Genomic DNA, 16,640 nt, shown 5'->3' with positions numbered 1-16,640 from the left:
CCACAACACTAGTGGAGTTCTTGATTATGTTCACTTAGATGTTTGGGGTCCCTCCAAGAATGCATCATTGGGAGGGAAACATTGGTTCGTGTCTTTCATTGATGACTATTCTAGGCGCGTATGGGTGTACACCATGAGGCATAAGGATGAAGTCCTAGAAGTTTTTGTGAGGTGGAAAAAGGAAACTGAGACTCAAACTGGCAGAAATATCAAGGTACTACGTTCGGACAATGGTGGAGAGTACAAAAGTGATCCATTCTTGCAAGTATGTCAAGATGAGGGAATACAAAGGCACTTCACAGTTAAGAAGACACCGCAACAAAATGGGGTAGCTTAACGCATGAATCGTACTTTGCTGGAGAAAGTACGATGTATGTTATCTAATGTTGGATTAGGTAAAGCGTTTTGGGATGAGGCAGTTACATATGCGTGCTTCCTCATTAATAGGTTGCCATAAGCTGCATTAGAAGGTGATGTAGTTTTATAAGTGGTAGTAAAGTTCGTTCAACTCGGACTCGATAAGATTGGGTTCTAGACTTAAAATAAAAATAGAAAATATATATACAAAAGGTTTGTCACAATGTCGAGAGAGACTGAGACTAAGGATTCCACCAAATTCCATTCACACGACTCAAATAATAATTCCAATCAATTATAGTTCAAATAATAAAAATATGGACTCTTGTTCTTTGCCAAAAATAGATTTTTTTGAAAAGAAATGATTGTAAATCAAAAGCATGATGTATCAAAAATACATAGACCAAGCATACACCATCAAACGAAATCACACCCATTCAATAAAAATCATAAATCGATTAAAAATCAATGCAAATAGTCATAAAAGAATTATTAGAATTACCACATGCGTGAAATAGGGCTTCCTCCGTCATCTCAGTGTTTGGGTTTAGCTCCTCATATCAAAAACAGGCTCAAAAGAATAAATCATGGCTCAAAAGTTGTTTTTATTGAAGAGATGATATGATTCAGTGAATATGCAACGACGTACTGGCGTTACAGAGTTCACTGTTACAGGAGGTATGGCTAACTGAAGATAAATGTGGTTGTTCAGCTGTTACAAAGAGAATACTGTAGCACTGTTGCGAATTTGAGACGATGTTCTTCGTTGCAACGCTTGTTCTTCAGCAACAGCAGCAACAGAGACAGGCTTACTGTAATCTCCGATTCTCTCCTCCTGAGCTCTCCTTTCGACCACAAACTCTCGACAGACCTCTTCTTGAGACCCTAAGAAACCTATTTATACACCACAGGGCGATTAAATCTCTCCCAAATCTCTTCTTTCCTTCCTTGGAAGTCACGGCAATAATTCCTTCCATAAATTGTTTTACGCGTTTCTGAGCTCTCCCAATTATATCATACTCCTCCTTAGATAGAATATGTATCTTTGAAACGAATTTCTTGCCTTTAATCTCTCTGAATGTCCAAAAACAAACTCGACAGGGACCGTGTTTCCTTTTTTACTCTGTTTCCTTTTCCGGCAATTCCAGCCCAATTCGATCGATCCAAACACATGTATTAACCCTTTCTAGCCATAAGAAGTCCAGCCCAATCGATTTCCAGTGTTGTATCTCCCTGAAACAGCTCCAAAAATTGAGTCCAAATTTGCCAGGCGTGAACTCATTTTTTGCCGCCAATTTTCTAATTTGAAACGTGAAGAAGGAATTCCCCCTATCCAATTCAGGTGTCCCTTTAGCACATGCCTAGAAATGGGTTACCCCTTAGTAATTAGGTTCCCCTTATCCAAAGTGAGAGTCCGTATAGTAATTTTCTCCCACGAGCGCAAAAACCACTTTTTTAGCCAATTTCGCCGCAAAAGCTTATTTCTCCAAAAATACCTACATGGACATAAAAAGCCATAATAAATATAAAATCGAGCACTAATAATATATACAATTGAGATTATATAAGACACAAAAATGTGTCTATCAAAAGGTAAACTCTGATGGAGAAGTGGCATGGCAAACCAGCTTATGACTATGGCTCAATTCATATCTTTGGTTGCCCTTCTTGGTATCATGTTAGTGAAAACAAACTTGATAGACGTGATGTTAAAGGGATTTTTATGGGTGTGAAGAAAGGAGTTAAGCGGTTCAAAATTTCGAATCCATTTGAGAATAAGATAGCCATGAGTAGAGACGTTAAATTTGATGAAGCATCTATGGTAAAGTCTTTTGGTTCTCAGCAGGTGGAGAACAGAAGCACCAGCACTAATGAGCCTTTGCAGCAGGTGGAGATTGATGCAACTCCACTAATTCCATCTAAGCTTGTATCTGTGACGACTACTTTCGAAGGCCTGGCGTCTACAACGGAGGTAAATACTGAAGTTCCAAATGATAGTGACGATCTTAATGAAGAGGAACATGAAGCAGTAGAAGATACAAAAGCTACGGTCACTGAAACCATAGCAACCATCAAACCAAGAAGACAAACCAGGAAACCTGGTTGGATGAATGATTTTATAGCTTATGCATTACTAATTATTGAAGAAGGCATTCCAAGTACCTATTTTGAAGCTATACACAGTGTAGAGCATCAAGAATGGGAATATGCTATGAAGCATGAGATGAAGTCTATTTACGAAAATGGAACGTGGATTCTTGAGAATCTTCCGAACGGTAAGAAGGCCATTGGCTGCAAATGGGTATATGCTAAAAAGGAGGATCTCAGGTGAATCAAGTACACTACAAGGCAAGGTTAGTTGCGAAAGGTTATTCCCAAAAAGAAGGGATTGACTATATGATTTAGACCAAATTTTGTTGTGAAACACTCATCAATCCGAATTTCGTTGGCCTTGGTAGCACAATATGATTTAGACCTAGTTCAGCTAGATGTCAAGACGGCGTTCTTACATGGTAATCTAGAAGAGGAGATCTATATGACTCAGCCGAGTGCGTTCAAAGTTGCTGGAAAAGAAGATTGTGTATGCAAGCTGAAAAAATTGTTGTATGGGTTGAAGAAGTCTCCAAGACAATGCTACAAGCGATTTGATCAGTTTATGATTGGTCAGACATACACAGAAAGTCACTATGATCATTGTGTATACTTCAAGAATCTACGTGATGGGTCTTTCACATATTTGCTCTTGTATGTCGATGATATGCTGATAGCATTGAATAACAAGAAAGAGATTGAGAATTTGAAGCAAAAATTATCAACTGAGTTTGAGATGAAAGATTTGGGAGAAGCTAAGAAGATTCTTGGCATGGAGATTCAACGTGACAGAGAGAAGGGTAAAGTTTGTTTGTCTCAAAGGGAATACTTGAAGAAAGTGTTACAGAAATTTGGTATATGCGAAGGAACTAAATCTGTAAGTACTCCCCTTAGTCCTCATTTTAAGTTGAGTTCTGATATGTCTCCTATTACTGAAGAAGATCGTGAGTATATGGCCCAAGTCCCATATGCTAGTGGTGTTGGTACCTTGATGTATGTGATGGTATGTACGAGGACAGACATTTCACATGCAGTAAGTATGATCAGCCGATATATCATATATGCATAATCCTAGTAAAGGACATTGGCAAGGTGTGAAATGGATTTTGAGGTATCTCTATGGTACTGTTGATGTTGGATTAGAGTTTGTGAAGGAAGATGCGAACAATCAGCCGTGTGTTGGTTATGTGGATTCTGACTATGCTGGTGATTTGGAAAAGAGGTGTTCAACAACAGGATATGTATTTAACTTGGTTGGAGCACCGGTTAGTTGGAGATCGATTTTGCATTCTACTGTGTCTCTCTCAACTACTGAAGTGGAGTATATAGAAGTGACAGAGGCATTTAAGGAGGCTATATGGTTACAAGGTTTGCTCGATGACTTGGGTGTTGTGCAGGAACAACTGCCTGTGCATTGTGATAGTCTTAGTGCAATTTACTTGGCTAATAATCAAGCACATCATGTCAGAACCAAACATATAGATGTTCTATTTCACTTTGTTAGAGAAATACTGTAAGAAGAAGACGTTCTACTTGTGAAGATCGATACCAAAGACAATCCAGCTGATATGTTAACGAAAGTAATATCCAGAGTCAAGTTTCGTAATTACTCGAAATCGATCCACATTCTTCCGGTTTGGTGATACCCTTTGGGGTAGAGGTTCTTAGGAACCTGGTGGAGGCCTTCTAGCAAGGCCATTAAGTGAACTACGGTTGGTTTGATTCCTTGGAGAGGATACGTAGGCAGCCTATGGCGCAATCGAGTTGGAAGATGAAGGTGGTTTATATATTGATCGTCTCATGCATTAATGCATGATCCGAGGTGGAGAATTGTTGGATGCTATCTGGTTTATAGGACACGGTGTATGGGGACAGTCCAAATTGTGTGGAACTCTCAAAACCGTGTGCCTAAGCTTGGTCGGTGGAGAATATTTTGGAATAACCAAAATGAGTCGGTCATTGGGTATAGTCGGTCATTGAGTCCTAGTTTGTAGGAATTCAATTGGAGTCGGCGAAGGAAGTCCTAGTTTATAGGATATTCAATGAGAGTCGGTCACTTGGAGGTTAAGCAATATTCCCTAGCTAACTAGTATAAATAGGATATTAGAGAAAGCAAAAAGACACACCAAAAATTCTTCTTTCTCTCTTAGAGTTTATATGTTTTCTCCCAAACGATAATATAAAATCTCTTATTTTTCCCGAGGATTCAACCTCGTTAAATTCTCGTCTCTTTTCTTTTCTAGTTTGTGTTCTTTGCAATATTTAGAGTACCATTGTGTAGTTGTGTAAATCGCTTCCGCAGGGTTTTAGCGCAACATCACTTTTCTCAAATACTTTTCTTACTCCTTGTAAGAAACTTTTGTATTCTTCTTATGTCTTAACCGAGCAAAAAAAAAGTTCTTCTTTTATCTTTATAAATCTTCTGTTTATCAAAAAAAAAAAGTACAGTAAAAACTCCGTTAATTAATACTCGACTATTTAATAAATTCTTTTAAATAATATTTTTATCCAGTCCTGAGTCCGGAACAACGTGCCAAATTAATAATTCGCTAAAAGTTATAAATTAATACATTCTGATTACTTATGTAGATCCATATGAAATATAAATTAATATTTCCGCTATATATATGTATATTCAATACATTATAGTTTCATGAAAAATTTCCAGAAAAATAAATCAGTTGTCTTCTGTTTTTTGTTAAAAAATCAATATCACGTTGAACTACTTTTTCTTATCATCGAAAAAATTTCTAGTGTTGTTTCTAATAGCCCGGTGAGAAATTGTCGCTTTAACAACCTCGTTTCGTAAAGGGGTATCTATTGTGGAACTTTCATCATCTTTTTTCCCATCTTTATCATTTCTCATAACACTCTCAATTATTTCTTCATCAGTCAATAATTGTTTAACTTCAATTTCTATCAGAATTTCACGACATATTGACATTCACTGGATTGCGATTACTCAACTTTTCGATCAAATTTTGCAGGTCTTGATGATATCACCCTCTAATGGTTAATCTGAATTGTATAACCTATGTTATTTGTTGATCAAAGTTAAATTTATTTATAAGTTAATATTAATAAGATATTAATTAATTTATATAATAATTTGTATAATAATATTAATATTAGTTAAAAAATTATTAATAATTATTAATTTAAGAATGGGAACCTAGCTCAGCTGGTCATCCCCGTTTCCCAAAATTTCATGCGCTCCAGGAGGTCCCAGGTTCGAGTCCCCAATGGTGTAATATTGCTAGGGCTGCACATGGGTCGGTTTGGGTCGGTTTTGGCCTCACCCACCACCCAACCCACCGATGACGGGTAATAGAAGTTGTCACCCGCAACCAACCCAACGTTACAACGGGTCGGTTTTTACCCGACCCACACTACGGAGGGTTGGGTCGGGTGGGTAGCGGGTATACCCTTCCTAATTGTTCCTAAAGAAATTTGGCATGACTTTTTTAACTAACATTCAATCATCTTAAAACCTAAATTCAAACATTTAAAATTTTACAACAAATTCAAGTTTTAATACTGCAAGTATGCAACTGAAACTGAAATCCTGTAAGTTCTAACACTACAAGTGTCTCCCATACTTGCAGCAACACCTTCACAAACAAACCCATTAAATCTCCATCATCAGAATTAACAACATCATCTCATCTCCTTGATTCCATATCATTTCAACTCAGCTACTGCCTACTACCAATAATCAGCCATTAATTAAACTCTTGATTATCCTCCACCATTTCTCAAATCAACAGCAGCATCTACAATTCCTTCTTGTAACAACCCACATTTCATTTTCATTCTCAGATGCAACGTTTCATCTTCAATTCCCATCTGGAATTGCCTCAATTCATTTACCACCAATTCTTCTCTGATTAAGAACCTTAATTTCACCATCTTATTACCGACAGCATCAATCAACCACAGACACATCTTGTCTCGAATTCATCTTCTTCTTTCACCAAAACCCATCTACACCCACAAATCATCATACCTAAATACTGGAACCTAAAAAATCAACACACCCACAAATCAAAATCTAAGAAATCATCATACCATGATAAAAAAACATCCCAAATCAAAAAAATCTACTTCCGTATCAACATATTAGTTATTTTCAACCTTTTAAAAGAAACAAATACAGGAAAAAAAACATGCAAATGAATTAAAGAAAAAATACAAACCCAATACGTCAAATGAAAAACAAATTTCAATCAAAGTATCAAACAAAGAGATTCAAAATAAAAGAACATAAACTCTAACAATAAAACAATTCAAATCAAAGAACATCAACCCTAACATTCAATTGAATCATGTAATGAAATTACCTTTCTGGAATTTGACGGTGGTATCGAACTGAATAGTGGAGGTGATTTCGATTTAGTGGTGAAGTGAAGAAGGAAGACTGCAGAAGAGAGGAAAGATAAAAAGAAACGGAGAGAAAAAAGCGATTAGGGCTAGTTAGGTTAGATTTTTGACTTATATATGAGAATTGACGGCTAGGATTAATAGTTGGGAGATCTAGGGTTAAGGTAGGCGAGTGGGCGGGTTGGTTCGGGTGACATAAGCTGCTACCCACAACCGACCCAACATATGGTGGGTTCAGATGTTATCACCCATAGTCGACCCGCGTCTAGGTGGGTTGGGTTGGGTGCGGGTATTTTTCGGCGGGTGTGGGTTGGGTCGGCGGGTAGGGTCGGTTTTGTGCAGCCCTAAATATTGCAGGAATTAACATGGAAGGTAGAGTTAGCTTGCCCTCCTTGTGACACAATCGCAGCCCACCATCCGTTTCGGCTCTCTTGGCTAGGCTACCTATGAGGCTCGCTGGTAGGCTAACACAACAACCTGTTCAATTAATGTAGTAGTACGTTGTTGGATCTTAGCTTGTAAGGCTTCCAACTAGTTAATGTAATACTCTTTATCTTATAACAAATAAATATTTTAAAAAAAAAAGTTAAAAAAAATTAATAAATAATAATAATATTAATATCTCGCTTAAGTAATAGATCCTGGTAGTCCGAACAACATTAATTTATAGAGTTTATACTGTAGTTTGTTTGACAGTGACTGCGAGTCATTTAAATTTGTAAAAGTTGAACAAGCATTAATCAAACTTTTAGAAACCGTAGCGTTCGAGAAAAAAGCATACGAATTAATTGATTATATTTGGATATTGCGATCGAATTTAATCATTATAATGATCAAGAGATATTGAGTATTTTCTGGTATTTTACAAATGTATACATGGAGACCCGGATGTAGACTTGCAGTAGAAGGTTTTTTCTTTTATTTACGCCCCTTAAAAAAGTTACATACTTCCACTTATTCATTTATTTGTGCATCAGAAGTACATGAACATAATATAAGATATATTCTTTACGATCCATTTAATTAGCTCCGTTCTGCGGCTTTATTTATAGCTTACTACGTAATAGGGGCAGATGACCATAGTAATTGTAGCTCATATATATTTAGTATATATATTCTCTTCAGACAATCTTGGGGTTTCGCCTCAAAGATTGTTTTAAAGAATTGTAGGTGATCACCTGCCCAAGAGACAGCCTCTCAATGGCTGCAAATGTTTATGCTTTTCCATTGGAGCTGATTCTGATGCTGACTCTGTAGAATCACCAAGTCCAAATTCTGAATCCTGATTTGGCCACCAAGGATAACCATACCTACCCATACAAACTGGTACAACGTTTGATGGTGTGGATACAGACGTAGGTGGTGGTAGCTCCGCTGTTCTAATTGTGGATTGTGGTAGTTCCGTTGGTATTGTAGATGATGGTAGTTACACTGGTACAGTTGTAGATGGTGGCAGTTCCACCGGTACTATTGTAGATGGTACGGGTACAGACATTGGTGGCGGTAGATCTTGCGATGATGTATTATTACGGTTTTCAACGTTGTCAGTGTTGAAATATATTCCCCATATACAAGATATCAAGGTAACCGTACGTGAAGAGAAGATACCGAGGTGTCCGTGCAATGTCCATGAAGAGAAGATATTAGAAGATAATTATAGATTACAAGATCAAAATTATTAAATGTAATCTTTATATTTTCCTAAATATTTACCTAGTCAAGATATTTTAGTTAAGGTATTATCTTCTTAGGTTTAGTCATATCACACTATAAATAAGAGCGTGAATGTAAATGTAAAGTAATCCCAGAATTATCAAACTCTGGAGATCAATAAAATTCACCCTTCGGGGTTCTATCAGTGGACATAGGCGTTAGTGCCGAACCACTTTAAACATTGTCTTCTTTGATTTCTGTTTTCCGATCTATGAACCCTCGATACCCATAATTTATTATGGTATCAGCGCGGGGAAATCCGCTCGAATCGCTTCCGCTACAAAATTAAAATCTTCGTTTTTCGCATCTGAGCATCTTTTTTTGTTTTGAGTTTTATGTTTACATGGTGCTTGATATTTTCACTGCTTCCCAGATTTCTTAGGGTTAGCATCTTAAATCACGGGGAAGTTCAAAACTTTATTTTCCCTGTTATCAGAATTGGGTATCAAACTTTTGAAGAGGATTTGTTTCAGTATTCACAGTTTGTTTACATCTAAACTAATCAATGCTCTTTCTGTTCTTAAATCATCAAACAGTAAAGACATGGTATAGTGTTCACGTTTTTTTTTTGCATATAAGATTCGTGGGTTCTATAATATTCATCTCCTATTTTCATACTTCTAGTCAATATCACGCCGGAAATCTTCATTTATTTTCGATAATATTCTTTCTATTTGTGGTGTTACAAATTATTCAACCACACATTAATATTGGCTCTCAAATATAAACGTGACTAATGGGAATCCATTAAGTCAAATGAGTTATTTTTGGTATTTTTGGTTGTTACTGGTTGTCAAAATTTTTTTAATCTTTTGTTACTGGTTGTTATCAACCACGACTCTATCAATCTATCATGCTCTTGTACCATTTTTTTTTTTGGATATATTAAGGGTTGATTCATTAACTCACGATCCATTTATCATGGGTTTCTTTAAAATCTTTCGAAATCAGTTTTCAGTCACGAAAACTCATCTAATGTATCTACATTTTGATCATTATCCAGGATCTCCAAGATCTTACAATTCGCTGCTTGCTCTGATTTTATGAGCCAATATTCCTTAAATAAAAGATGTATGTATCACTTCTCAACTCTTTCCATATTTTCTGAGAAATATTCATCTGATTCCGAAATATCATTCCATTTTCGAGAATATCTCATTTCTTATGAAAATAATCACCAATATCGTTTGGGATATATTTATCACAATTTAGAATCCATTAATCACTATATGGATCTAACACCAAGATCGAAATCGCTATCGTATGGTCGATGATATAATATATCTCTTTTAGATCTTTATCCAAGATCTTATTTTAACATCAACAAAATATCAATCACTGTGTTCATCTTTACACTTTCTCAGAACCAATGATATTCAAACTCCACTGTTGGATATCCCTATGGATACGTTAATTATCTTGTTGTCAAATCAATTAAGTCGCATATTCGACAATTGATTTTATTTGAAGATCGAAATCAATTATCTTTCTGTTTCACTGTCGAGACCTTTTTTTTTTTTCTTTTTGGTATTTTAGAAACTCATTTACTCTCCAGAATTATTGTGCTGGGATGTTTCCAAAATTATTACGCGTCTCCAATCAAGATCGGTTCATCTTAGCTTCCGAATCTTTCCAAATGGGTTGTTTTACCATTTTGTGTTCACTTTATAGGAGTCTCTTCGAAGTCCATTAATGTTTCTCAACATGGACTCAACATGAATTTCTCGTATGGTTAGTAATTAACAATCAAGTCCATTGGCCAATCAAGCCAATTCTCCGTAAAAAGACCTACATATATACTCTGCAGTTATCATTTTGCTGCTTCTGCTATCGCGGCTTTCCTTTATTCAACTATCGTGGTCTGTCATCGAAGATCAAATACCATGGTCAACAATCAAAGTTCAAGCTACAAGACATTTTATTGAGATGGTTCAAGTTAAACACTTCAAAACATTTCCGTGTTTAACTTGAGGGGGGGTGTTGAAATATATTCCCCATATACAAGATATCAAGGTAATCGTACGTGAAGAGAAGATACCGAGGTGTCCGTGCAATGTCCATGAAGAGAAGATATTAGAATATAATTACAGATTACAAGATCAAAATTATTAAATGTAATCTTTATATTTTCCTAAATATTTACCTAGTCAAGATATTTTAGTTAAGGTATTATCTTCTTAGGTTTAGTCATATCACACTATAAATAAGAGCGTTAATGTAAATGTAAAGTAATCCAAGAATTATCAAACTCTGGAGATCAATCAAATTCACCCTTCGGGGTTCTATCAGTGGACGTAGGCGTTAGTTCCGAACCACTTTAAACATTCTCTTCTTTGATTTCTGTTCACACCTGTAACGTTCGTGATCGGCCTCCTCAACTGTGTATCGATCGAAAGGCAGTGCGGTACAGCCCAACCTGCTTTTTATTGCCAGAAACCCCCGAGTTAGGGGCACCAAATGGGTCATCCACCGCAGACCCTATCTTCCTGAAATTCAAAGATGTAGGCACCACTACTTCGTCTCTTTGTTGGACCGCCGGCGCGAGCACAGTGGTTTCTGACCAGGAACAGGAACCTGTTGTTGGTATTGCTTTGTTTTTCTCTCCTTTCCTATTAGCGGGTTTCGATCTTTTTGTTCTCAATTTCTTCGATAGAAGAAACTGAACTCCGAACTCACCTACCTTTCTTTTCGCTTGTCGTGCATCTAACAATGGAGTTGAAAAAAGACCGGCGCTTACGTAAGAAAGCAATTCTTTCGATTGCCGAGATGTGGAATGTCAGCCGAACCTTTGATGCTGGGGAACAAAACCAATAGCTGAACTCCGAAATCACCTACCTTTCTTTTCGCTTGTCGTGCATCTAACAATGGGGTTGAAAAAAGACCGACGAAACTTCATACGTAAGCCAAGTCTTTTCTTATGTCTGACCAGGGAATGGCTGTCTCTAAGCTTTGGCACTTCTACCTACTCTCATTTTATAGCAGACGTCTCGCCGGCCTTTAGCTCTTTTACCTTCGATTCGAGAGTGAACAGGGATCCAATGACTTCGAAAGAGTTGAACGAGGAGCCGTATGAGGTGAAAATCTCATGTACGGTTCTGTAGAGTGACAGTAAGGGTGACTTATCTGTCAACTTTTCCTAGCAAGCAACGATCCGCCAAAAGCAACCAAAAAAGTCCCTGATAAATGGGGCGAAAACTTGAACTACGCACATAGAGACTCTTCATAAAAGGTAGAGCGATCTATGAACCCTTGATACCCATAAATTATTATGGTATCAGAGCGGGGAGATCCGCTCGAATCGCTTCCGCTACAAATTTAAAATCTTCGTTTTTCGCATCTGAGCATCTTTTTTGTTTTGAGTTTGATGTTTACATGGTGCTTGATATTTTCACTGCTTCCCAGATTTCTTAGGGTTAGCATCTTAAATCACGGGGAAGTTCAAAACTTTATTTTCCCTGTTATCAGAATTGGGTATCAAACTTTTGAAGAGGATTTGTTTCAGTATTCACAGTTTGTTTACATCTAAACTAATCAATGCTCTTTCTGTTCTTAAATCATCAAACAGTAAAGACATGGTATAGTGTTCACGTCTTTTTTTGCATATAAGATTCGTGGGTTCTATAATATTCATCTGCTATTTTCATACTTCTGGTCAATATCACGCCGGAAATCTTCATTTATTTTCGATAATATTCTTTCTATTTGTGGTGTTACAAATTATTCAACCACGCATTAATATTGGCTCTCATCTATAACCGTGACTAATGGGAATCCATTAAGTCAAATGAGTTATTTTTGGTATTTTTGGTTGTTACTGGTTGTCAAACCTTTTTTTTAATCTTTTGTTACAGGTTGTTATCAACCACGACTCTATCAATCTATCATGCTCTTGTCCCTTTTTTATTTTTGGATATATTAAGGGTTGATTCATTAACTCACGATCCATTTATCATGGGTTTCTTTAAAATCTTTCGAAATCAGTTTTCAGTCACGAAAACTCATCTAATGTATCTACATTTTGATCATTATCCAGGATCTCCAAGATCTTACAATTCGCTGCTTGCTCTGATTTTATGAGCCAATATTCCTTAAATAAAAGATGTATGTATCACTTCTCAACTCTTTCCATATTTTCTGAGAAATATTCATCCGATTCCGAAATATCATTCCATTTTCGAGAATATCTCATATCTGATGAAAATATTCACCAATATCGTTTGGGATATATTTATCACAATTTAGAATCCATTAATCACTATATGGATCTAACACCAAGATCGAAATCTCTATCGTCTGGTCGATGATATAATATATCTCTTTTAGATCTTTATCCAAGATCTTATTTAAACATCAACAAAATATCAATCATTGTGTTCATCTTTACACTTTTTCAGAACCAATGATATTCAAATTCCACTGTTCGATATCCCTATGGATACGTTAATTATCTTGTTGTCAAATCAATTAAGTCGCATATTCGGCAATTGATTTTATTTGCAGATGGAAATCAATTATCTTTCTGTTTTACTGTCGAGACATTTTTTTTTCTTTTTGGTATTTTAGAAACTCATTTACTCTCCATAATTATTATGCTGGGATGTTTCGAAAATTATTATGCGTCTCCAATCAAGATCGGTTCATCTTAGCTTCCGAATCTTTCCAAATGGGTTGTTTTACCATTTTGTGTTCACTTTATAGGAGTCTCTTCGAAGTCCATTAATGTTTCTCAACATGGACTCAACATGAATTTCTCGTATGGTTAGTAATTAACAATCAAGTCCATTGGGAATCAAGCCAATTCTCCGTAAAAAGGCCTACATATATACTCTGCAGTTATCATTTTGCTGCTTCTGCTATCGCGGCTTTCCTTTATTCAACTATCGTGGTCTGTCATCGAAGATCAAATACCATGGTCAACAATCAAATTTCAAGCTACAAGACATTTTATTTAAATGGTTCAAGTTAAACACTTCAAAAAATTTCCGTGTTTAACTTGAGGGGGGGTGTTAAAATATATTCCCCATATACAAGATATCAAGGAAACCGTACGTGAAGAGAAGATACCGAGGTGTCCGTGCAATGTCCATGAAGAGAATATATTAGAATATAATTACAGATTACAAGATAAAAATTATTAAATGTAATCTTTATATTTTCCTAAATATTTACCTAGTCAAGATATTTTAGTTAAGGTATTATCTTCTTAGGTTTAGTCATATCACACTATAAATAAGAGCGTGAATGTAAATGTAAAGTAATCCCAGAATTATCAAACTCTGGAGATCAATCAAATTCACCCTTCGGGGTTCTATCAGTGGACGTAGGCATTAGTGCCGAACCACATTAAACATTATCTTCTTTGATTTCTGTGTTCCGATCTATGAACCCTCGATACCCATAATTTATTATGGTATCAGAGCGGGGAGATCCGCTCGAATCGCTTCCTCCACAAAATTAAAATCTTCGTTTTTCGCATCTGAGCATTTTTTTTGTTTTCAGTTTGATGTTTACATGGTGCCTGATATTTTCACTGCTTCCCAGATTTCTTAGGGTTAGCATCTTAAATCACGGGGAAGTTCAAAACTTTATTTTCCCTGTTATCAGAATTGGGTATCAAACTTTTGAAGAGGATTTGTTTCAGTATTCACAGTTTGTTTACATCTAAACTAATCAATGCTCTTTCTGTTCTTAAATCATCAAACAGTAAAGACATGGTATACTGTTCACGTCTTTTTTTGCATATAAGATTCGTGGGTTCTATAATATTCATCTCCTATTTTCATACTTCTGGTAAATATCACGCCGGAAATCTTCATTTATTTTCGATAATATTCTTTCAATTTGTGGTGTTACAAATTATTCAACCACACATTAATATTGGCTCTCATCTATAACCGTGACTAATGGGAATCCATTAAGTCAAATGAGTTATTTTTGGTATTTTTGGTTGTTACTGGTTGTCAAACCTTTTTTTTAATCTTTTGTTACAGGTTGTTATCAACCACGACTCTATCAATCTATCATGCTCTTGTCCCATTTTTTTTTTGTTGGATATATTAAGGGTTGATTCATTAACTCACGATCCATTTATCATGGGTTTCTTTAAAATCTTTCGAAATCAGTTTTCAGTCACGAAAACTCATCTAATGTATCTACATTTTGATCATTATCCAGGATCTCCAAGATCTTACAATTCGCTGCTTGCTCTGATTTTATGAGCCAATATTCCTTAAATAAAAGATGTATGTATCACTTCTCAACTCTTTCCATATTTTCTGAGAAATATTCATCTGATTCCAAAATATCATTCCATTTTCGAGAATATCTCATTTCTTATGAAAATATTCACCAATATCGTTTGGGATATATTTATCACAATTTAGAATCCATTAATCACTATATGGATCTAACACCAAGATCGAAATCGCTATCGTATGGTCGATGATATAATATATCTCTTTTAGATCTTTATCCAAGATCTTATTTTAACATCAACAAAATATCAATCACTGTGTTCATCTTTACACTTTCTCAGAACCAATGATATTCAAACTCCACTGTTGGATATCCCTATGGATACGTTAATTATCTTGTTGTCAAATCAATTAAGTCGCATATTCGACAATTGATTTTATTTGCAGATCGAAATCAATTATCTTTCTGTTTCACTGTCGAGACCTTTTTTTTTTCTTTTTGGTATTTTAGAAACTCATTTACTCTCCAGAATTATTGTGCTGGGATGTTTCCAAAATTATTATGCGTCTCCAATCAAGATCGGTTCATCTTAGCTTCCGAATCTTTCCAAATGGGTTGTTTTACCATTTTGTGTTCACTTTATAGGAGTCTCTTCGAAGTCCATTAATGTTTCTCAACATGGACTCAACATGAATTTCTCGTATGGTTAGTAATTAACAATCAAGTCCATTGGCCAATCAAGCCAATTCTCCGTAAAAAGACCTACATGTATACTCTGCAGTTATCATTTTGCTGCTTCTGCTATCGCGGCTTTCCTTTATTCAACTATCGTGGTCTGTCATCGAATATCAAATACCATGGTCAACAATCAAAATTCAAGCTACAAGACATATTATTGAGATGGTTCAATTTAAACACTTCACAACATTTTCGTGTTTGACTTGGGGGGGGTGTTGAAATATATTCCCCATATACAAGATATCAAGGTAACCGTACTTGAAGAGAAGATACCGAGGTATCCGTGCAATGTCCATGAAGAGAAGGTATTAGAAGATAATTACAGATTACAAAATCAAAATTATTAAATGTAATCTTTATATTTTCCTAAATATTTACCTAGTCAAGATATTTTAGTTAAGGTATTATCTTCTTAGGTTTAGTCATATCACACTATAAATAAGAGCGTGAATGTAAAGTAATCCTAGAATTATCAAACTCTGGAGATCAATCAAATTCACCCTTCGGGTTCTATCAGTGGACGTAGGCGTTAGTGCCGAACCACTTTAAACATTATCTTCTTTGATTTATGTGTTCCGATCTATGAACCCTCGATACCCATAATTTATTATGGTATCAAAGCGGGGAGATCCGCTCGAATCGCTTCCTCTACAAAATTAAAATCTTCGTTTTTTCGCATCTGAGCATCTTTTTTGTTTTCAGTTTGATGTCTACATGGTGCCTGATATTTTCACTGCTTCCCAGATTTCTTAGGGTTAGCATCTTAAATCAAGGGGAAGTTCAAGACATGTTGAAACTGAACTTACGTTACTGGTTGCTTTTTAGGAAATAGGTGATGTTGTTGCTGGTAGTGAGATTTAGAAGACAAAGCTGATGCTGCCATGGGTAGAGAAGTGATGTGCGGGTTGTGCAAAAAGAGTTAAGAGCTCATTCTTGAGCTGAGGCATTTGTTGCTGAAACTGGTGATTTCTTCTTAGAATTATTCTGGTATTTTGAGAAACATTTGTCTTTTACTCCTTAAAATTGTATGGTAACTAAGACATTTTTTGTACTTTTAGAAAAAAAAATTGATACTTTCAGAATGAAAGTAAATAAATCTTTTTATGAATTTCTAGTGTGTTTTTTGATGGATCCTTAAAAATTTTAGTTTTGGTGACAGATAAGTC

The sequence above is a fragment of the Papaver somniferum genome, chromosome 2 (genome assembly GCF_003573695.1).
Source record: "Papaver somniferum cultivar HN1 chromosome 2, ASM357369v1, whole genome shotgun sequence".
NCBI lineage: Eukaryota > Viridiplantae > Streptophyta > Magnoliopsida > Ranunculales > Papaveraceae > Papaver > Papaver somniferum.
This window is presented reverse-complemented; position numbering follows the sequence as displayed.